Genomic DNA, 19,799 nt, shown 5'->3' on the forward strand with positions numbered 1-19,799 from the left:
CATGGGGCGTCTATGGTATTAGTACTGTTGGGTGGTGGGTACACAGATGTTCATTTTACTATCAGGCTTTATAACATCCATAATGTTAAGTGAATATATTCTTCTATATCTGGGGGCACCTGGGTGGCTCAGTTGGTTAAGCATCCAACTCTTGATTTTGGCTCAGGTCATGATCTCAGGGTCTTGAGATCAAGCCCCGTGTAGGGCTCCATGCTGGGCATGAAGACTGCTTAAGATTCTTCTCCCTCTCCCTTTCCCTCTGCCCCTCTCCCACTTCTCTCTCTCCCTTCCTCTTTCCCTCCCTCTCTGAAGAAAGTAAAAAAAATTAAAAATACCATGTGCGTGATATTCCAATAGGACTACTGTTAAAGCTGCCACAAATTCATGCACCCTATGTTAAAAGAGATAGTTCTGTATTAAAATGACATCATCCTCACTTACCATGAAAACATCAGAATAATAAAATGCTATATTTTAAGGAAATTCAAGAAAAAGAATGCCAAAGTCTAATACAAATGCTTTCCTATTACATCTGTTACTATTAACACAAATTCTGACCTTAATTTCACACGTATGCCATGATTATGGAGTGCTTTCTGACTCACTCACTGTTTCTCTAAAGTTAAAACCTTTCTCTAGGACCTCAGAATCTTTGAGCTAAAAGCCCTTTTGAGTTCACTTATTTCTCAGCAGTTGGTGATTTTTTTAAAAAATCTCAGCAAATGTCCTTTGCCTCCTTCCGAGAGAAGAGAGAGAGTTGGATACTAGATTGTTTTTAAGATCTTCTTCAGACTCTAAAAATCTGATTCTGGGACAATCCAGGAAAGTGTCAGCCTGCCTCACCAGCTTCCCTGTTCTCAAACATCTGGTTCCTTCTTTACACAATTAAAGAAAGAGAAGAGAGCATGGAATTGGGAATTATTTTACTCCCTGACTTCTCATCTCTTTATTTTTCAGTGTGGATCACGAGCCGACTACCTCCTATGTCGTCCCATCTCTGCTACATATGTGTGCGTGCACGCGCGCACACGCACACACACACAGAGTATATAGGGAGACTGGCTTCCCTGAGGCTCTGGCTTAGGTCCAGTCTTGCTCCGCTGATGTGTGCCAGATACTTATTCTCTTGTCTAGATCGTAACAACTAATGTTTTGTTTTGTTTTGTTTTTTAAGATTTTATTTATTTATTTGTCAGAGAGAGAAAGACAGCACAAGCAGAGAGAGTGGCAGGCAGAGGGAGAAGCAGACTTCCCACTGAGCAGGGAGCCAGATGCAGGACTCGATCCCAGGACCCTGAGAGCATGATCTGAGCCCAAGGCAGACACTTAACCGACTGAGCCATCCAGGTGTTCCACAGCTCCTGTTTTCTGATCCCTGTGCAAAGTCCCGTGCTACACACTTAACTTGGATTACTGGGTCATTATTTCTTAGCATTTGGGTTTGGGAATCAGCCAGGCCTAGATTTACATCTCAGGTCAGCCCTTTATCATCTATGAAACCTTGAGCAAAAGGAATGCGCATCTCTGAGCCTCAGTCTTCACATCTGTAAAATGGGGGATTATGTAAATACAAAATCTTAAAAATGTTGACAAAGGGCTACTGGAATCGAGACTGGCACACAGCCTGCTATAAATGTAAAAATGTTAGTAGTTGTTATTATTATTAGCATTCTTGCCAGCCCAGCACACTGACCAATATCCCTAAATCCTCTCTTCCAGGCTCCTCCCCCACCGCTCTGATACTTGTTTTCTTGCCCCCAGCCTGGGTATCAGCTCCCTTCTCCTGACCTTCTGGATCCCGGGCTCTCCACAGGGGTGATTTCTCAGAGTGCTGCACCCTGAGGCCCACCTTCTCTTTTCAGGCTATTTACTTTATTCTATTGCTCTATCTGACTTCTCTGTCTTTAAACCTTATGACGCCTCCTGCCTGGCGCAGTCCCCCCCGCATCAATCTGAAGGATCCAGGTAAGACACGCACGGAGCCCTCACACTTAACCCTCATACAAACCCCAGGAAGGTTTTCTGCCATCCTCAACGTACAAAGTCCACCTTTGGTCCCAAGAGAGCCCCTTCCATTCCCATCACCTCCCAGCCGGATGGTGCCTGTAGCAAATCTAAGTCACGTGACCCTGCCTCGCCGCCAGAGAGGCTGCCAAGTGTGTCTTGAACCGGGCGGCCATGAGCCCTGGTGAATTATGACTGTGAAAGCAAAGAAAGATTTGTCAGGACAGCCAGCAAGCTGCCAGGGACAGGTCACAGTATTTTCATTTCCCAGGTCATGATATTTTCATTTCTCATGACTCAGGGAAATCAAGAGGCCCCACAGTCTTGTAGTCAAGGAGCCAGGAACTAAGGTCTCTCAGACTCTGGAGCTCCGTCTGGAGGTAACCGCCAGTGCCGCCCGCTTCCCTGTGTTTGCTGAGGATGTAGCTGCCTCTGGCGCTCTCTCTCAGGAGATTTATCCCTGATCTCTACCCCATGGAAGCTGGAAGCAAACTCTTCTCTTCGATTATTTTAGCTACAACTTAGTTCTTACATCCCCTCCCATAATTCTACGTATCCCAGTATACGGTTACTTCTCTTAATGTTTACTAAGTGACACAATCTACTCACACAGAATTCTTGAAGAGCCAAAGTTGCAAAGGTTGTGTTCCTCACAGAGGACAAAATACTTCAAACCAATGTTTCAACCAGGTCTCTGAAGAGCAATTTAAACTAATTCCGTGGGCGGGGGAGGGGGGAGATCACACACACGCGTGCGCACGCACAATCAAAAACATACCTTGAGGGGCGCCTGGGTGGCTCAGTGGGTTAAAGCCTCTGCCTTCAGCTCAGGTCATGGTCCCAGGGTCCTGGGATCGAGCCCCGCATGGGGCTCTCTGCTTGGCAGGGAGCCTGCTTCCTCCTCTCTCTCTGCCTGCCTCTCTCTCTGTCAAAGAAATAAAAATTAAAAAAAAAAAACATACCTTGAAATGACAAGGAAATTATCCATATTACTTAAAGAGAAAACAGTTCAATTATTTGAATTATATATTCAAGCCATCACTTAAATGTTTGTTTCAAGTCCAACTGCTTTGTTTTTCAATACAGAGACAACGACTATTTGGTATTCTTCGCAGACACATATGCCTGGGCCTACAGTCAATGAATAGCTTCCCTGCTGATTTTGGGGGGTTTAATTTCATTCTGTTTCACTTAGCTCTCAACACTGTATTTATTAGCGATCAATAATCCCATTATTGTGTGCTAACAGATGCCTCTAACGCTTAAATAATTCTCTCAAGGATTTGGGAAGCCATTTCATATTAGTTATTAATATTAGCTGGCTAAAGGTTGGTGGTTTTCAAGAAGCATAGGGAAACACCCGGTTCTCTTACCAGGACAAATACCATATTCATCAAGGTCGACCATCTGCCATAATAAATGATCCCCACATCTCAGTGGCTTAAGACAATAAGAGTAAATTTTTTACTCCCATTTTCTCACAGTTAGGGTTGGTAGTCGGGCGTTCTACTCCACGTGGCCATTCAGACACAGCTGGCTTCTCTCCTAGGGCTCTATTTTCCAGGTTTTAGGCATTCTCTCCGTTCTACCCATGAATGGAAAGAGTGGAGGATGCTGGGGGGCTGGGAGGTTTTCGGATGGGCCCTTCTGGGTGTCACTTCTCCCATATCCCATTGGCTGGCACTACAACCGACCGCAAGGGAGGCTGGGAAGTAGCAGAGTTACATGCCCAGGAGAAGGAGGAAAGGACTTCGCGAGCACCTAGCCACCAAATAAAATCGAGTCTCAGTCACAAATACTGAAAGAAACTGGTAGGCAAGAAAAAGTAATAGGGAATTCAATTTAAAAGTTTTTTTTCTTTAATTAATAATGATATAATTGAAAATTATGACCTTTTGTATACAAGCCAATCTAGCGAGAGTAACAGGTGTTCTAAATTCAAGTCAGCTTTTTACAAGTTATTTACAAGCAGCTCAGGGCAATTTTTTTTTTATTATGGTAAAACTGTCATAAAATAAAGTTTAACATGGTAACTCTTTTTAAGTGTAGAGTTCACCCACATTCAGTACTCACACTGCTGGCCAACTGTCTCCACAGTCCACCTCACACATTGAAACTCTGTAACCATTAAACACTTAAATCCTCCAACCCCTACCTCTCCCCCAGCCTCTGGGAACCACGGTTCTACATTGTGTCTTTAAGAATTCAACTGTTTGGGGTGCCTGGGTGGCTCTGTTGGTTAAGCAACTGTCTTCAGCTCAGGTTATGATCCTGGAGTCCCTAGATCAAGTCCCACATCAGGTTCCCAGCTCCATGGGGAGTCTGCTTCTCCCTCTGACCTTCTCCTTGCTCATGTTCTCTCTCACTGCCTCTCTCTCAAATAAATAAATAAAATATTTTTTTAAAAAAGAATTCAACCACTTTTAGGCATCTTATATAAGTGAAATCCTACAGCATTTGTCCTTTTGCTTCTGGCTTATTTCACTTAAAATAATGCCTTCAAAGTTCTTCGGTGTTGTGGCATTATCAACGCTCCCTTTAAGGCTAAATAACACTCCATTGTATGCATCTACTACATTTTGTTTACCCATTCATCCATCAATGGGCCCTTGGATTGTTGCCACCTTTTGATTACTGTGAATAATGCTGTTAGGAACATTGGTGTACAAATATCTCTTCAAGTCCCGCTTTCACCTTCTTTTAAATACCCAGAAGGGGAGTGGCTGGATCCTTTGGTAATTCTGTGTTTAAGTTTTTGAGGAACTGCTCTGTTTTCCACAGCGGCCGCTAGAGCCATAACAACGCTGGAGACAAACTTGTAATTGGCTTCAACAAAAAGTTGTAAATGACTCATTTGTAAAGGTACAGTCCCCATTAAAAAGTTACCTGTATTGGGACATTATGTGTTTTCAATTTAGCTGGGTAAGAACTAGAAAAGTTTTAATTTCATTTTTCCTTTGCCTCTGGGTGAAGTAATAAAATATACTGAGTAATTAGTTGTATTCTCTGGGAGGTATAAAAAAGAGGAATTTGATCAGAAAACGTGTGTTGAAAGCTCCGTCCTGGCCCTCTTGTGACACTGGTCTCTAGTAGATCTCCTGGAAATGATGGGACTAGTTTATCAAACTACAACTGAAAATTAAACCGAGAAAATCTCTGCAGCGCTGTCAGTTTTAACTTCCAATTAACAATTAAAATCTGACAGCCGCACCATTTACCAATGGAAATTGTCAGCTGTGCTTTGTGTCTGAGGCTTGTCTGATAATTATCTGGATTACTTCATATTTTGACCTCTTCGGATCTTTTCTTTCCCATAGACTATTTTTGTGTAAATATTTAAAACAACTAACTAGAGTAATGAAGACCTGAGTGCTTTCCAGAAGTTTCATCCCAACAGCGAGGGGTTTTGGATGTTTGGTTTTGATTTCATTCTCTCTGCCAATTTTGGGGTTTCTGAGTACAAGTACTGTCAAAATTCAAAGATACTATAAAAATGAAAAGCAGGTACCGCGGAAATGAGAGCACATTTGAACTAAACCCTTCTCTGAGAGATTGATTTGGAAACCTTTGGTTCCTTAATAATATGATTTCTAACTTGGCTATTTCATCATAGGCATATGGCAGTACGTTGATATTCAAGGTTTCAAAAAATATAAAGTCAAGTTCGGCTTTTCCAGGGCGAAAGACTGAAAAATGAAGTTGGGCGAGAGGTTTGATACCAGATTATCATTTTTGATGGCAGAACATCCTAAATACCCCTTTTATCCATTCTTGTCTGCATATCCCCAGGGCTGGCGGGTATTGGGGGCCAGCAGTGAAGAATGCTTATTTTAATTACTTTCTTCCATAGGAGAGCATTTGGTGCTTAATCAACAATAATGCCTAAATCACTTATGATGGAAAATGGAATTACACAGTATATACTCTCTGCCACCAATACTATACGCCACCAACATTGTTCACCGTGGCACACTGGATTTGCATGGATTTCTCTCCCTTTGAGCACATGTGTTCACGACAGACACCTACAGTATTAATCTGAAGTTTCTCTGAAGGTGTTTCTTTCAAAGAGAAATAAAATCTAGACAGTTTCCCTTTAATGCATTGTTTTAAGAAGTAAAGCCAATGAAAGGAAGAGCCTGCCTGTGAAATCTATCACAGATCATTCACCGATGGCTGTAACAGGAGCAGTGGAGACTTCAGGAGCTTCCACAAAGAAAAACTGACATCCTTTTTAAACATGGATCTTGCGTATAATTTCACATCAGGCAGTAAGGACTAGCAAGATACATAGCATTATAAATAACGGACTTTTAGGTCTTTCCTCAACAGCCGTGGTCAGGTACACATTTATAAGGCTTCATGGTTGCAGCATGAACAATCAAAGTGTTAGCCAGCACTGAAATCACTCTAGAAGCTTCTGTCGATCCATCTATGCATTATATAATCTCAGTATAAGCCCCAAGTCATTCATTCCTAGTGATACCCAGCTCTCTCAATACTTATCCCTCCAGAGTTCTTAACCTCTCCATCTACTCTTGTGCCTCCCACTCTCAGGCCCTATTTTTATCCCATTCCCTGTTCCTAGGATTTGAGCAGCTGCCATCGTTAAGGACCACTGTTCTCCTTCAGTTCTGTCTCCCTGCCTCACCTTTACCAACCAGCTTCTTACAGTTTTACCTTCCTTAAAAAATGAACACAAACACAACTTCATCTCCTTTTGTCTTCTTTTTCTGACTTAAATAAATCGATTAACTAGCCTCCTAGGAAACTGCCCTGCTCTCATCTAAGAAGGTGTGGTGTACTGAAATCGACCAAAGTAGGTTCTAACCCTGGTCGGGCACAAGGTACGTCTCTCTTGGGATCTGTTTTCCAATCTGTAACTGGAGGAGAAAATGATCCTACCACATGTAGGTCGTTCTACAAATTAAGCAAGATAACATATAGAGCTACACCTAGAGTAGCAGAATTGGCTTCAGGAAACACTATCCAAGATTGTTATTATTAATTATTATCATTATCATTATTATTATATGTTTACCTTCCTTTCAAATGACACTTGGAGATTCTTCCCATTTTAGTCCTCATCCACTTTTCCCCCAGAATTCAGGATCAAATGAATCGAACACAGTGTAATACTTAAAGGAATTACTCTGTATCACAACTGTTCCTAGCGCTCTTTGCGGGGACAGATGCCCTCACTTTCACTAAGCCAGCTGCCATAGGAGGTATTAAGGCCAGTTCATGTTCTACTATTCGGTAAAAACTCGGTAAAGATGAGAAACCTCAGGCCCAAGGATAAACACAAAGTTGCTTCGTATTCAAACGATGATCCAAATCCTGTTCGAGATACCAAATTGCCAATGCGTCCCGCTGATTAGCAATCCTTGGAGGAAACCGAAATCTCTCCTAAAGCAGTCTTTTCCGTAAGACCTGCGACTCTTAAGGACTTTTAAGGAAAATGCAGCCGCTTTTTTTCCCCTTGGGGGATCTAGCTCCTAGTCCTTTTCCTGCTAGGACATTTGGGGGGTACCTACAATAGACTCTTACGCAGAGAAAGTGGGCTCCCAACCCAGCCCTTGAACGGATCCTGCAGCTTCGAGCTCTTTGGCTCTTCCAAGGTTAGGGCAGGCCACCCGCCAGACTGATCACGGACTTGGCCTGGAGGCGGGCTGGGCGGGTCCTGGCACACATCCTGGCCCCCCCGCCGGGCGTGGCGTAGGGCCAGATGGGGCGTAGCTGAGGCCGCCGGGCGTGACCGGATCCTGCAAAACTCTGCCCCGCGACCCCGGGGCGGGGAATAGACGAGGCCCGAGGGTAGAGTGGGAGCCGGAGTGGGGGAGACGTTGAAGTCCCCGCAAGCTCGCCCTGCTCAGGGTCCCGGGGGAGAAGGCGGAGCGCAGCGAGCGGAGGGAAGGTGCGCGGGAGCCGGAGCGGGCGCGGCAGCTGTGGGCAGGGTAGGAAGGCTGAGGTCCGCGGGGAGCCGCTGCGGCCGCTGCCGCCCTTGCGGCCGAGCCTTTCGCGTTAATCCCTGCGGGGAGCCCCCGCGGAGGTCCCCCTGGGGAAGGGAGGTTTAAAGCAGCCCGCGCTTTGGCAAGCTGCTGCGTTTCCCCAAATGCGCCGGGGAAGCTGCAAAGACGGGGATCGCGAGGCTGCGCGAAGCCCAGGAGGCTGGCCTGGGCTTGGAAGCAGCTGGTAGCCCCAGAGTCTAAAAGTCCAGCGAAGCCTGGCTTGAAACCTGAGGCCGAGAGTGCGGCGCGGGGCAAGGCCTGAGGGCCCCGCGTGGCGCGAGCTCAGCGGTGCTCGACAGAAATGCTTCGGGGTTGTCGTCTGGCAGCTGCGCTGGGCTGGGGGCTTCTCTTCCATATCCGTTTCCTTTAATGAGCTTTGAAGTCACACCTCTAAGCCTTGGGCCTTGGCCTTGCCCTTTGTTTTACCGTCTCCTGGTTCTTCTATCCTAAAGATACTCCAAACACACTTAAGTGCGCCTGCCTGCCTTTTGGATAAGAGTCTGGTATTTACAGCCGCAGTGTTGTGATATTTGCGAAGACGCCTCAGGTGCAGTGACACCTCCAAGGGGGACACATTTACAGAGAGCTTCTGCCTTGTATAAAAACGTGTCCATTCGTCCTTAAATCACCGCCACGGCGGAGGAAACTGACAAACATTTACTCCTCTCCTAAAGGATCATCGCTTTCATTGTCAAATAGAATGAACGTCAGGGAGAAAAGAGCCCTAAGACTTATGACACCGACTTAGCCCGTTACGTTTTACTTTGCATAGACAGCAGGGATGTGCAGCAGTTATCCTAAAGTTAATTCCAGAAATAACTCATCCCCTTTAAAAAGAAATCTCCGTGCGCACTGCAAAGAGAGATCAGACAACTTGCACTTAATAGCAAGATAGCAACTTAATTTTTAAAAGGATAATTCGAACTCAAAATTCACAGCGTGCTGCTTTATGAAATTATGTTTTTCATTTGTGGAGGCTAGATGTTGTCTTATCATTATAAAAGTTACTAAAATATCTATAATATAGATTTGGGGCATAAAATAGCAAAATGCATTTTATTTTCATTCCTTGATCTTAGAGTCATAATAGGAATATATATATATATATAAAATCAGTAAAAGTGAATCACCAGGGGTCTTCTTTTAGCTCTGTGCACCTACCATTGCTCTATCTCTATGTCAGTGTTCTCCTATTACAGAGGAGAAAGGTAAGGCACAGAGGGGTAAGCCACACTGCTGCAAAGTTTAGAAAAAAATCCATGTCTTTCCAATTCCAAAACCTGTGCTCTTACCACTTAGCCACCCTGTACCTGGGTTTTTCACAAGTCTGACCCTGTCTAACAGGAACTAAAGGTACTCTGGCAGAGGGGGGCAGGAAGCCAGGTGGCTGGCTTAAAGAACTCTAAGGACCCATGAGTGGAACCTAATTCTATTTCTGATTCCAGCTCTGTGACTTTGTACAAGTTCCTTATCTTTTCTGGCACATAAAAGTAATCGATCCCTAGGTCTCTACTAGATCGAAAAACCTATAGATTTATGAAAACAAGATTCTGCTTTTACTGTTTAATGATATTTTTGGTCACACTTGGTGTTGAAATTACAGGGTGGCCAGGAAAGGATGGTTTAGTCCATTCAGTAAATGAGCCCTTGTATAGCTGGACAGGCAGTGGGGCTGCTCCAGTAAGGAACAGGACACATGAGGTTTCTAGCCTCCAGGAGTCTATATTCTGTTTGGAGGCAGAGAGACTTCAGGAAACAAAGAAGAAATCAACAAACAAGTTAATTAACCAACAGATACAAATTGTAAACAGAAGGCTGTGATAAAGGAAAATGGAGCTGGTGAGGTCCAGGGTGGGGAGGGGGACACTTTGCATGTGTTTGTGAAAAGGAATCCTCACCAAGACCTTCTAATTTAGAAGGATGAGAAGGACCTAGCGATGTTACATTACTTTCAGTGGGACCTGCTCAGGCAAAGGAGCCCTGAAGGATCTTGGAATGTTCTAGAAATTGCAAACCATCTTTGAGACTGGAGCTGGGGCGATTGGTTCAAGATGAAGTCAGAAAGACAGGGTGGTACCAGGTCCTGCAGGGCGTTGTGCAGCCTGGTAAGCTCTCTAGATTTTCATCTAACAGCAGTGGGAAGCCACTGAAGGGTTGTGGGCAGGGAAGTCCCAGGAGGTGGCTATGATGTAGCCCAAATGAAGGATGGGGGTAGCTCAGGCTGGGGTAGAGCAGTAAAGCTAGAGAATATGGAATCTTTAACCGTCGCTTTACCAGCAGGGCCTTCCTAACAACCATATTTAAAATAATATTCTAGCACCCCTCAAACCCCCTGCATTCCCATCGCTCCCTTCCTTTAGTTTTCCTGCATACAACTTATTCCCATATGACGTACTGTATCTTTTGTTAACGAATTCTTTACTCCTTCCTAGAAGAATGTCAACTATATGAGGCCGGGGTTGGCATGTTTTATTTACTGCCGTTTCTCCAGCACCTGATGCTGAACCTCATGCAAAGTGGGCTCTTAATCTATTTCATTGTAGGGATGGATTTGATAAATGCTTTGGATTTTGATTCTACAGAACTTACTGATGAATGGCAGGTGGTGGTGAAAGGGAAGGAGAAGCCAAGGGTGATTCTCAAGATCCTGGCTCAGAAGCTGGGCAGATGTAGATGTTAATTAAGAAGAGGAAGGCTAGGGAAAGAACAAATTGGGAATTGGGGTAGGGGAGATGGAAAGTTCCACTTGGGGTGCGTTAACTCTGTGATGGGTAGATTAGTTACCTATTACTATATTTTAAAAAAATTCCCTAAAATTTAGCTGATTAAAACAACAGCCCTTTGTTATCAGTTTCTGTGGGTCTGAACTTTGGGCATGGGATCGTTGGGTTTGTTCTGGCTCGGAGTCTCTCGTAATGTAGAGTCAGTCCATCAGCTGAGGCTGTGGTCATCTCAAGGCTTGACTGGAGCCATAAGTTCTGCTTCTTAGCTTCTTCACATGGCTGTTGACAGATTTTGGGTGGCTATTGGCTGGAGGCTAGTTCCTTACCATATGGACCTCTCCATAGGGCTACTCATGATGTGGCTTCCCCAGGGCAAATGTTCCAAGAGGGAAGGAGAACCCAAGATAGAAGTCAGTCTTTAAAACAAACAAACAACAACAACAACAAAAAACCTGATCTTATAAGTAGCATACTGTTACTTCTGTTGTTTGCTGTTAATTACACAGACCAGCCCTGGTGCTGTGTGTGTGTGTGTGTGTGTGTGTGTGTGTGTGTGTGTGTTGGGGAACAACACAGGGGTGTGAATACCAGGAAGGATGGAGTTGTTGGGTGCCATTGTACCATCTGCCTTACCACGAGGTCTATGTGATGTCCAAGGGGAAATGTCATATAGGCTGGTGGGTATATTATACAGCAGCTGACGGGAGAGATCTGGGCTACAGATAATTATTGGGGAGTCATTAATCATGATATATGAAGCTGTTGGAAGTGTATAGCAGGACCCGGGGAGAGAATATAGGTAGAGAAGGGAGGAGGAACCTGGACCCAGTACCCAGGACCCCAGTGCTTAGAGGTCAGAGGAGGAGTCAGCAAAGGAGGATGGCGAGTGAGGTGGGAAGAGAACCAGCACAGTGTGTGTTTTGGGGTGACTACACTGAAGGACAGGTTTCACTGGACAACTTTTTCCCCATGTAGGGACAGAAGATAGCTTGAATCTGGCTGAAGTGAAAAGAATTTCTGAAAAAATGCAATTTAATATAGTTTGCAGTGTGAGTAGTTAAATTTTGACCCAGATAAAAGCAGAGAAAAGGAGAACACATATATAGGTTAGAACATTTAGAGTCTCAAGAAATGTATGTCTGCATCCTCAATGCCCTCTTGGTGTGGGATGATAGTTGGTAGAGAGCCCCATGTAAGGATTTGAGGGGTTACTTTCAGAATTAAATTTGAAGACAAAATAAGGAACTGAATAACATAGGAAGAACTACTGACCTTGGAAAACGCCCATCCGTCCTTCCATATGCTTTCCAGCGTGTACCATACGAGGACTCTTTCTCCTCATATGTCTTAAATAGCCCAGTGAGCCATCCAGTAACAATGGGACAATTAATTCCTGATTAAGTCCCGCTCAGTAGCCCTATGAACTTCACTGTTAATAGGAGGACCTAAGAGGGTTGAATATATTTTTTACACACCAAATGTTCTTTAGGGTATATTTTCAGTAGTCCCAAGTTTTTCTAAAAAGACCTTCATTTTTCAAAAAAAGCTTCTCATTCATAGACATCCTCCCTCACTTTAAAAAAAAAAAAAAAAGGGGAGAAAAATAAAATACCTGCTGCCACCTGGCCATCTGGCCTAAACTGGCTCTGTGGTTCTGAGTGCCCGTTCATGAAAGCAGTATCTGCCTGAGTCCACATGCTTTGCGTGGGAGTCTCTCTGTCCCCTTCCAATGGGGTATGGCCATGTGCCTTGCTTTGGCCAATGAGATGTAAGAGGAGTGACGTGTCACTTCCAGGTAGATGCTTTAAGAGCCAGTGAGAGGTCTGTTACACTCTCTTTCCCTCTGCCACAGTGACCACCAATGTTCTAGATAGTGGCTGTTGGGTCAGCTTGGACGTGACAGGAGGACACAGAGCAGCGCCCCCTGTCGACCTGTGTTAGACATGTAGCGAGAGCTAGATCTAAACTTTCTTATGTTTAGGCCCCAAGATTCGGGGGTTTGTTACCACAGCAGAAACTAGCCTATCCTGACTAATGGACTCAGGAAAGAGCTGAGCCGCACGCATCTAGGGATTACTGATTTCCAGTCTACCAGATGCCATGGAAGCCTGGGAGGGAAGGTGCTGTAGAAGGCTCGCTGTTGTGCCTAACGCTGCCCTTACTGTTAGGGAGACAAGCCTACTTGTTTCCACAATACTCAGCTTCATAATTTTAATCAAAGGGGCAAAATGGCATTTAGGTGTTTCATTACACCCTATAAGGGTAGCCGTTGTTAAAATGTAAAATACAGAAAGGCTCAACCTGGGCAGCTCAGTCAGGTAAGCATCTGCCTTTGGCTCAGGTCATGATCCCAGAGTCCTGGGATTGAGCCCCACATCGGCCTCCCTGCTCAGTGGGGAGTCTGCTTCTCCCTCTCCTTCTGCCCCTCCCCCTGCTTATGCGCTCTCCTTTGTCCTCTCTCTCTCAAATAAATAAATAAAATCTTAAAAAATAAATAAATAAAAGAGATGATTCTTCCCAAATATGATTATCCATGGATGCATCTCAGAAGTGATCTTGTCACCAAAGGACATTTGAAATGCATCATCCATAAACCTTTTTTAATGCAGCTTCCAGGATTTTAAATATGGTTTCCTGGCTATCTTATTTTTGAGCTAAGGGCATCAGACCTAGGTTTTGCTCTTAGTATCCTGGAGGCAATGTGTTCACACTTCTACTCTGAGTCAAGCAGAAGCGAAGCAGGGAACATTTTGCTTCGGGCAGAGCCATGCTGTATTCTTAGAGATGTTGGCTATAAATCCATTCTCCTTAGAGGTTAACAATCAAAGTTCTCCCCCTCTCTTACTCAGACGAGTGATATGATGATGATAAATTGCTTGGACATGACTGCCCCAAGCACTAGCGTGATGAATTATGTTGCTGAGGGCATGACCACAGATTCTCTCTTGTCAGTCTGCAACATTGAATATTGGCAGGATTCATAAACAGCCTTCTGCCAATTTTGGTCACCGCTTTGCATATTAAGTTCTCTGTTTTCACAGGTCGTGGCTCCTAGTTCTTAATCAACTCTGTCTTTCCCTGAATTCACTTAACTAATCAACCTTTTGTTTTTTTTCTGTTCCCTACTTGCTAAACGGATGGGGTGTTCTCACAGTTGTGTTCGGTAAACATTGAGGCTTTCTTCACAGAAACTGTTAAAATAGTAATTATTAGTCCTTTTCACTAAATCCTGAGTAATAACAGCTTATCTTGCAGTGGCTTAATTGGGTAATTATTTAGTGTTTGAAAAGCACTTAGAAGAGAATATTGGTAAATATTGTTGTCAATTTAATGCTCCTTTGTGTAATTCCAAGTCCACTGCAACCAAAAACTCCTTAGTATTACTGTGTAGTGACAATGATTTCTTGATATTGCTTACTATTTTCAAAATTGTATATATACTGATTTTTGGATTTTTTTTTTTTTTTTAAAGAGGAAAGAGAGCCTGGGGGAGGGGCAGAAAAAAATGGAGAGAGAGAATCTTAAGCAGGCTCCACGCCTGGCGTAGAGCCAGATGCAGGATTCAAGCTCACAACCCTGAGATCATGACCTGAGCCAAAATCAAAAGTCAGACACTTAACTGACTGAGCCATCCAGGTATCCCCTGATTTCTGAAATAGTTAGAATATTTTCATAAACTTCTCAAGTTATCATGTTTATACTGTCACATTTCTACATGTCTTGTCTATTATATTCGTTATGTATCTGAAAAGTTCAGTGTTACTAGTCTTGCTCTCTAAGGTTGGAGGAAATGTAAAGCCCAGCCCCCAGTTCAGGGGTATTTCACATGGTACAGCTGCTCCATCATCTGTGTGTTATACCTGCTTAACTCTTCCGCAAGCTACCTATGATACCCTGGCAGATAGCTGAAATAGATAACTCTGCGTCCATACACCTGACTGGCATCAAAATTTGGCATGAAGCATAAGACTGAATCATATGGGCCTGGCCAGCCCTTCCTTTCTTTCTTTCTTTCTTTCTTTCTTTCTTTCTTTCTTTCTTTCTAAGATTTTATTTATTTTTGTTTGACAGACAGAGGTCACAAGTAGGCAGAGAGGCAGGCAGAGGGAGAGAGGGAAGCAGGCTCCCCACTGAGCAGAGAGCCCGATGCGAGGCTTGATCCCAGGACTCTGAGATCATGACCTGAGCTGAAGGCAGAGGCTTAACCCACTGAGCCATCCAGGTGCCCCCAGCCCTTTCAACAAAGTTTCTACCCACTCTGTAGACCCAGATTCTCTGGGTATAATTAAAGGCCACCTCTGTAGCTTGGCTTAGGTGACCTCCATCACTGATGGTCTTGGTTTGCTAGGACGGCCATAACACAATATCACCAGCGGGGTGACTTAGACAACACGCATTTATTTTCTAACAGTTCTGGAAGCTGAAAGACCCAGGTCATGGCGTGGGTATATTTGGTCTCTTATGAGGCCTCTCTTGGCTTGCCAGTGACTACCTCTTCTGTGTGTCCTCCCATGGTCTTCCCTCTATGCTGTCTGTGTCCTAATCTCTGTTCATAACTACATAAAGTAGTCATATTGAATTAGGACCCACTGCCCAAACCCCATTTTAATGTAATTAGCTCTTTAAAGGCCATATGTCCGTATCCAGTTACATGCTGAGGTACTGGAGGTTAAGACTCCAACTTCTGAGGTAGGGGGAACACAATTCAGTCCATACTACTCAACAGTAATAATAATGGTCTGTGGAAACTACCATTTTTGGAGTTACTTTCATTGATTATCAAACGTGAGCAACCAAGTGATGACTACTTTGGAGGGTCTACTCAGCTTGGGAACTTCTTAGCATTACTTGGAGGAGAGTTTTATGCTTGTGACTTAAAACAGTGAAGTAATTAGATAAAAACTGTAGCAACATGATTACCTGAATCCTATGTACTTTATTAAGTAGTTAACCATAAAATGTACATAATTAAGTATACCTTGCCATCTGAACTCCCACCATCCAAATATTCCTTTTAACTTGCCAATACTTTTTCCTCAGAATTTCCTCTTTGAATCCACATACTTGTGTCATCAAAAAGGGCAACAGGATGTGGAAGACACTGTGACCCTAGAGTTCAGATATCCCCCTGAGAGGTCAACATCTCGTGCTGCCTTCATGTCATCAACTGAAAATGTCCAAGAGAGGTGATGAACATAAGAAGCTAGAAAAGCTCTTACATTTGAAAAAGTATTGGGACTCTGAAAGCCTCCAATACCTCAGTTTGACTGTCCCCTCTCTACATCTACCGTGGGTACTATAGTTGTTTCTGGAAAGCTTTACCGTCTGCCTTCAGAATAGAATAATAACTTTTTAATTCCCCAAAAAAAGTCTTTTGCATCTCATTAACGGCCAGAAATCCTTAGAAGATTGTTATTGTATGGGTCTATAAGAGTATTTTAGTAATATTTGGAATAACTGGTTGGTGGTTTTGAATGAGCTGTGAAACATTCATTTTCCCCTTAAAAACTGTTTTTATTGGAATTTATCCTTGAAGCTGGGTGCTCGATACCTACAGGCTCCTTAAACTATTCTCCCCACATAGGCAAGCTTTTGAAAATGCCCACATTAAAAAGGTAAAATGAAATAATTTTTAAAAATAAATAAATGTAATATATAACCCCCTGCAATGCAAAATTTGGTACCTATCGTGTTTTCAGGGAGAAATCACATTTGGATAGTGAGGTATGTGTGCATATGTAAGACAATACCTGTGTGAGTAGAGTGTGGTTTTCACTACCAGTCGCTCCATAGAAAAGTATTGTTGGCACTCTTATCCAGGGAAAGGCTCCAAGGGTGTCTTTGCTAGTTTTGACCCAGAGTATTTGACATGTTTTTATTAACCACTCCCTGGCGTATGGCATGTCTGTCACTTCATGAGTCTGCCTTTCTACCAGTCACAGAATAGAATAGCTAACAGAATAGAATAGAACAGATTAGCTAATAGAACAGAATCGCTGTCCAAGCTGCATTTTCTCCAAGTAGAGTCTTTCACTTCAGACACTTTCTCTTTGCAGTTGCACAAGTCCATTTCACACGTGAATTCAAAGAAAAGGGCGCTGGCTTCCAATCAATGCACCACGTCTGGCGAATGTCTTCTGTCTAGTACTTTCTATTAAAAAATAAAAAAGTCCTCTGCTACTGCAGGAAGGGTCTTCCAGGTTGCCACTAGGCAAGAAAACATCTCTGCTGAGTGTGCTTCGAGGTCTGTTACTCCAAAGCCCTGTCTCCATCCTGTCACTGCCATTGCCTGTTCAAGGTCCCGAAGCTTCCCCAGGTAGGATTCGGGACTGTCCTGGACCTCTCCGGCGCGAGCTTCACTCACATTGCTGTGTAAGTCAAAGACCTGACATTGATTCCCTTTGGCTTCTGGGTTGCTTTGAACTTGCCCCATCCCCATTTTCATTCAGTGAGGCTCATCTTCAAGGTGTTCCGTTCCTCTCTGTCCTGTATAAATACTTTGGATCTGCTTAAGGTATAAGAAGTAAAGAATCTGCTGTTTTAGCACTGACATTACTGAGCTTTGACCTTACAGCCGTATTTGATCTGGTGGGTGTTTCAGGGTAAGGGGTGGTGAGTATTTCCCTACAACCTGCTCTGCAGGGCCTCCTTTCCCCTTTTTTGACATAATCCATTCCTCCCACGCATTCTTTTTTCACTCTTTGTTTATCAGTGTATTTCAGTAGAAAGACCAAAATATTTCAAGCGAAGAGATCCAGGTTTAAAATGATCTTTGTGAAGATTCTATATAGTTTATTTATTGTCTATTGAATAAATAGACAATATTTCTATTCATTTAATTGTTAGATTTAAAATAGATAAAAGAACATAGACATTTTCAGCATTAGGAACACTTCCTAAACCCTTGCTACTACTTAATCTTGCTACGGTGAAGTCAAAAGGATTAATTTCTAAATTTCTTTGCTTTTTGATAGACAAGATCAGAATTGTAAAAGGTTTTTTATATGGAATTTGCCCAGTGCATTATGCAGGGATGGTGTAGTTTTTTGTGAACTCGTTTTCACTTACTTACTTTTATCTTTGTGTTAGGAATCCCTCAGTAAAATAAATTTTCATTAATTATTCTTACATAATGTGATGATTTTTATAGCATTAGCAAAAAGGGAAGTTTCTTTATATGTTGTTTCTATACAAAGAATGATGTATTCAACTTCAGAGTTTTATTCTATGAAAATTGGAAAGCTTACTCAATAGCTGTACCATGTCTGACCATAATATCTCATCTATATTCTTGACACCACATATCATATTTTTTGAAGATTTTATTTATTTAACTGAGAGAGAGAGCAGCAGGGAGAGAGGGAGAAGCAGGCTCTCCATTGAACAGGGAGTCCAATGTGGAGCTTGATCCCAGGACCATGACATGAGCCGAAGGCAGACACCCAACCAACTGAGCCACCCAGGTGCCCCAACACCGTCTGTCATACTTATATCTTTAAATCAACATCATTTAAAATGATGTCAACAATTATCAGACCAACAAAAAGTCTGAGAGTTAAAATTGGATGACAGCTTTCTCTGCCTAATTAGAACTCATGATTATATTTCTAATGAGTTAGGAATATGTTATCCCCAGAATAGGAGATAGCTCTTGAATAGGTCAGAGAAAATAAAGATGTTACAAGATATTGTAGAGATGCTAAATGCCTTTTAATTTTCACAAACTCAGCTTAATAGTCATCAGAATGAAATAATTCATCACACATTAATATTTCTCAGATTTGTCAAATTTGATTCATTCTCCTATCCTTTGTAAAGCATGTTTGCAGGACGCCTGGGTGGTTCAGCTGGTCCCGGGATGGAGCCCCTCATTAGGCTCCCTGCTCAGTGGGAAGTCTGCTTCTTCCTCTCCCACTGCCCTTTCACAACACTCGTGCTCTCTCTCTCTCAAATAAATAAATAAAATCTTAAAAAAATAAATTAAATAAAGCATGTTTGCTATGCCCAGGTAGTACCTTCTCTAATTAATATTTTTCTTTAAACAAACCCACTTTTTTACTTCAGCTTATTCTAAACAATAATATCCATAAAATAAGAGGCTTGCAACATTTATTCTAAAACACATTAAAATAAACAAATAATGTGTTTAAGACATTCTAAATGCCCATATGTCACCTAAAATTGGTTTGAACTACCCGTGGGATATATATCACACCTACTGAAAACACTGACAAAAAAAAACAAGCAGATGACTGACTTTTTTTTTCCTTATCTCACTGTCCACTAAGACATCAAATGACTCTTGGCTGTAACGTTGGCACAAAACAATTTCCAGAATCTGTACTTGCGCTGTGATAATTAGACAGCGTGAATACTGGATATGTGTGTGTATAAATAAAATGTACACATATATGCCCAGATACATAATGGATCTTGTAGCTGTTCTTTGGGAAAGATTCAAGAGTTTTCAGTTGCTTAGACACTCGGCATCAGTTTTTTGAGGGCTAATAAGCCGGGATTATTTTATCCTAGCCTCTATTTTAGTCATAAGCAGTGTAGAGAGTGATATAAGGAAGTCTTAATCTGCGTTGTGAAGTATTTTTATTTAATTCATCTGTTAGTAATAATCTGGTCTATAGTAAATTCATTAAAGTGTAATATGTAAATATACAGATATATGTAAATGTATATATAATTTATGTACAAAGTATATAAAATATACATGCATATATGTATGTAAAATATGATATAGTTTGTTCAAGATTGGTTCAGAAAACGAATTAGAAAAGTATCAATAGAGTTCTCCTTTCTTGTATAGAAATGTTCTGCCTGATTGTCTATACCTTACTATCCCCACTTACCTAATGTCTAAACAGGGTGAACTCATGGAGAGCCACTGCGGAGGTCGGTTAGAGGTCCATTACTGCCTTTTTGTCTAGAATCATGGAATTTGTACCTGGAAGGAAATTTGGAGGTCCCCTTGTTTAACTCCTTTGTTTTATCTGGGAGAAAACTGAGGCTCACGTGATAAGTTTGCCCAAAGACCCCCTTTGGTCATATC

The 19,799-nt window shown here is 42.6% G+C and overlaps 1 protein-coding gene across 4 annotated transcripts in view; it reads left to right on the forward strand.

Moving 5' to 3' along the window:
• Window positions 1-7,768: 7,768 nt before the first annotated feature.
• The window catches only part of PTER (phosphotriesterase related), a 73,333-nt gene continuing 61,302 nt past the window's right edge, over window positions 7,769-19,799 (forward strand). For 3 of the 4 annotated variants that reach the window (XM_046012457.1, XM_046012454.1, XM_046012456.1), the window contains exon 1: window positions 7,769-7,921. The gene's annotated coding sequence lies outside the window, so the exon portion shown is untranslated. Of the gene's footprint in view, window positions 7,962-19,799 lie in introns of all 4 variants that reach the window. The other variant, XM_046012455.1, reaches the window with a different exon arrangement.

This window comes from Meles meles, chromosome 7 (assembly GCF_922984935.1).
Source record: "Meles meles chromosome 7, mMelMel3.1 paternal haplotype, whole genome shotgun sequence".
Classification (NCBI taxonomy): domain Eukaryota; kingdom Metazoa; phylum Chordata; class Mammalia; order Carnivora; family Mustelidae; genus Meles; species Meles meles.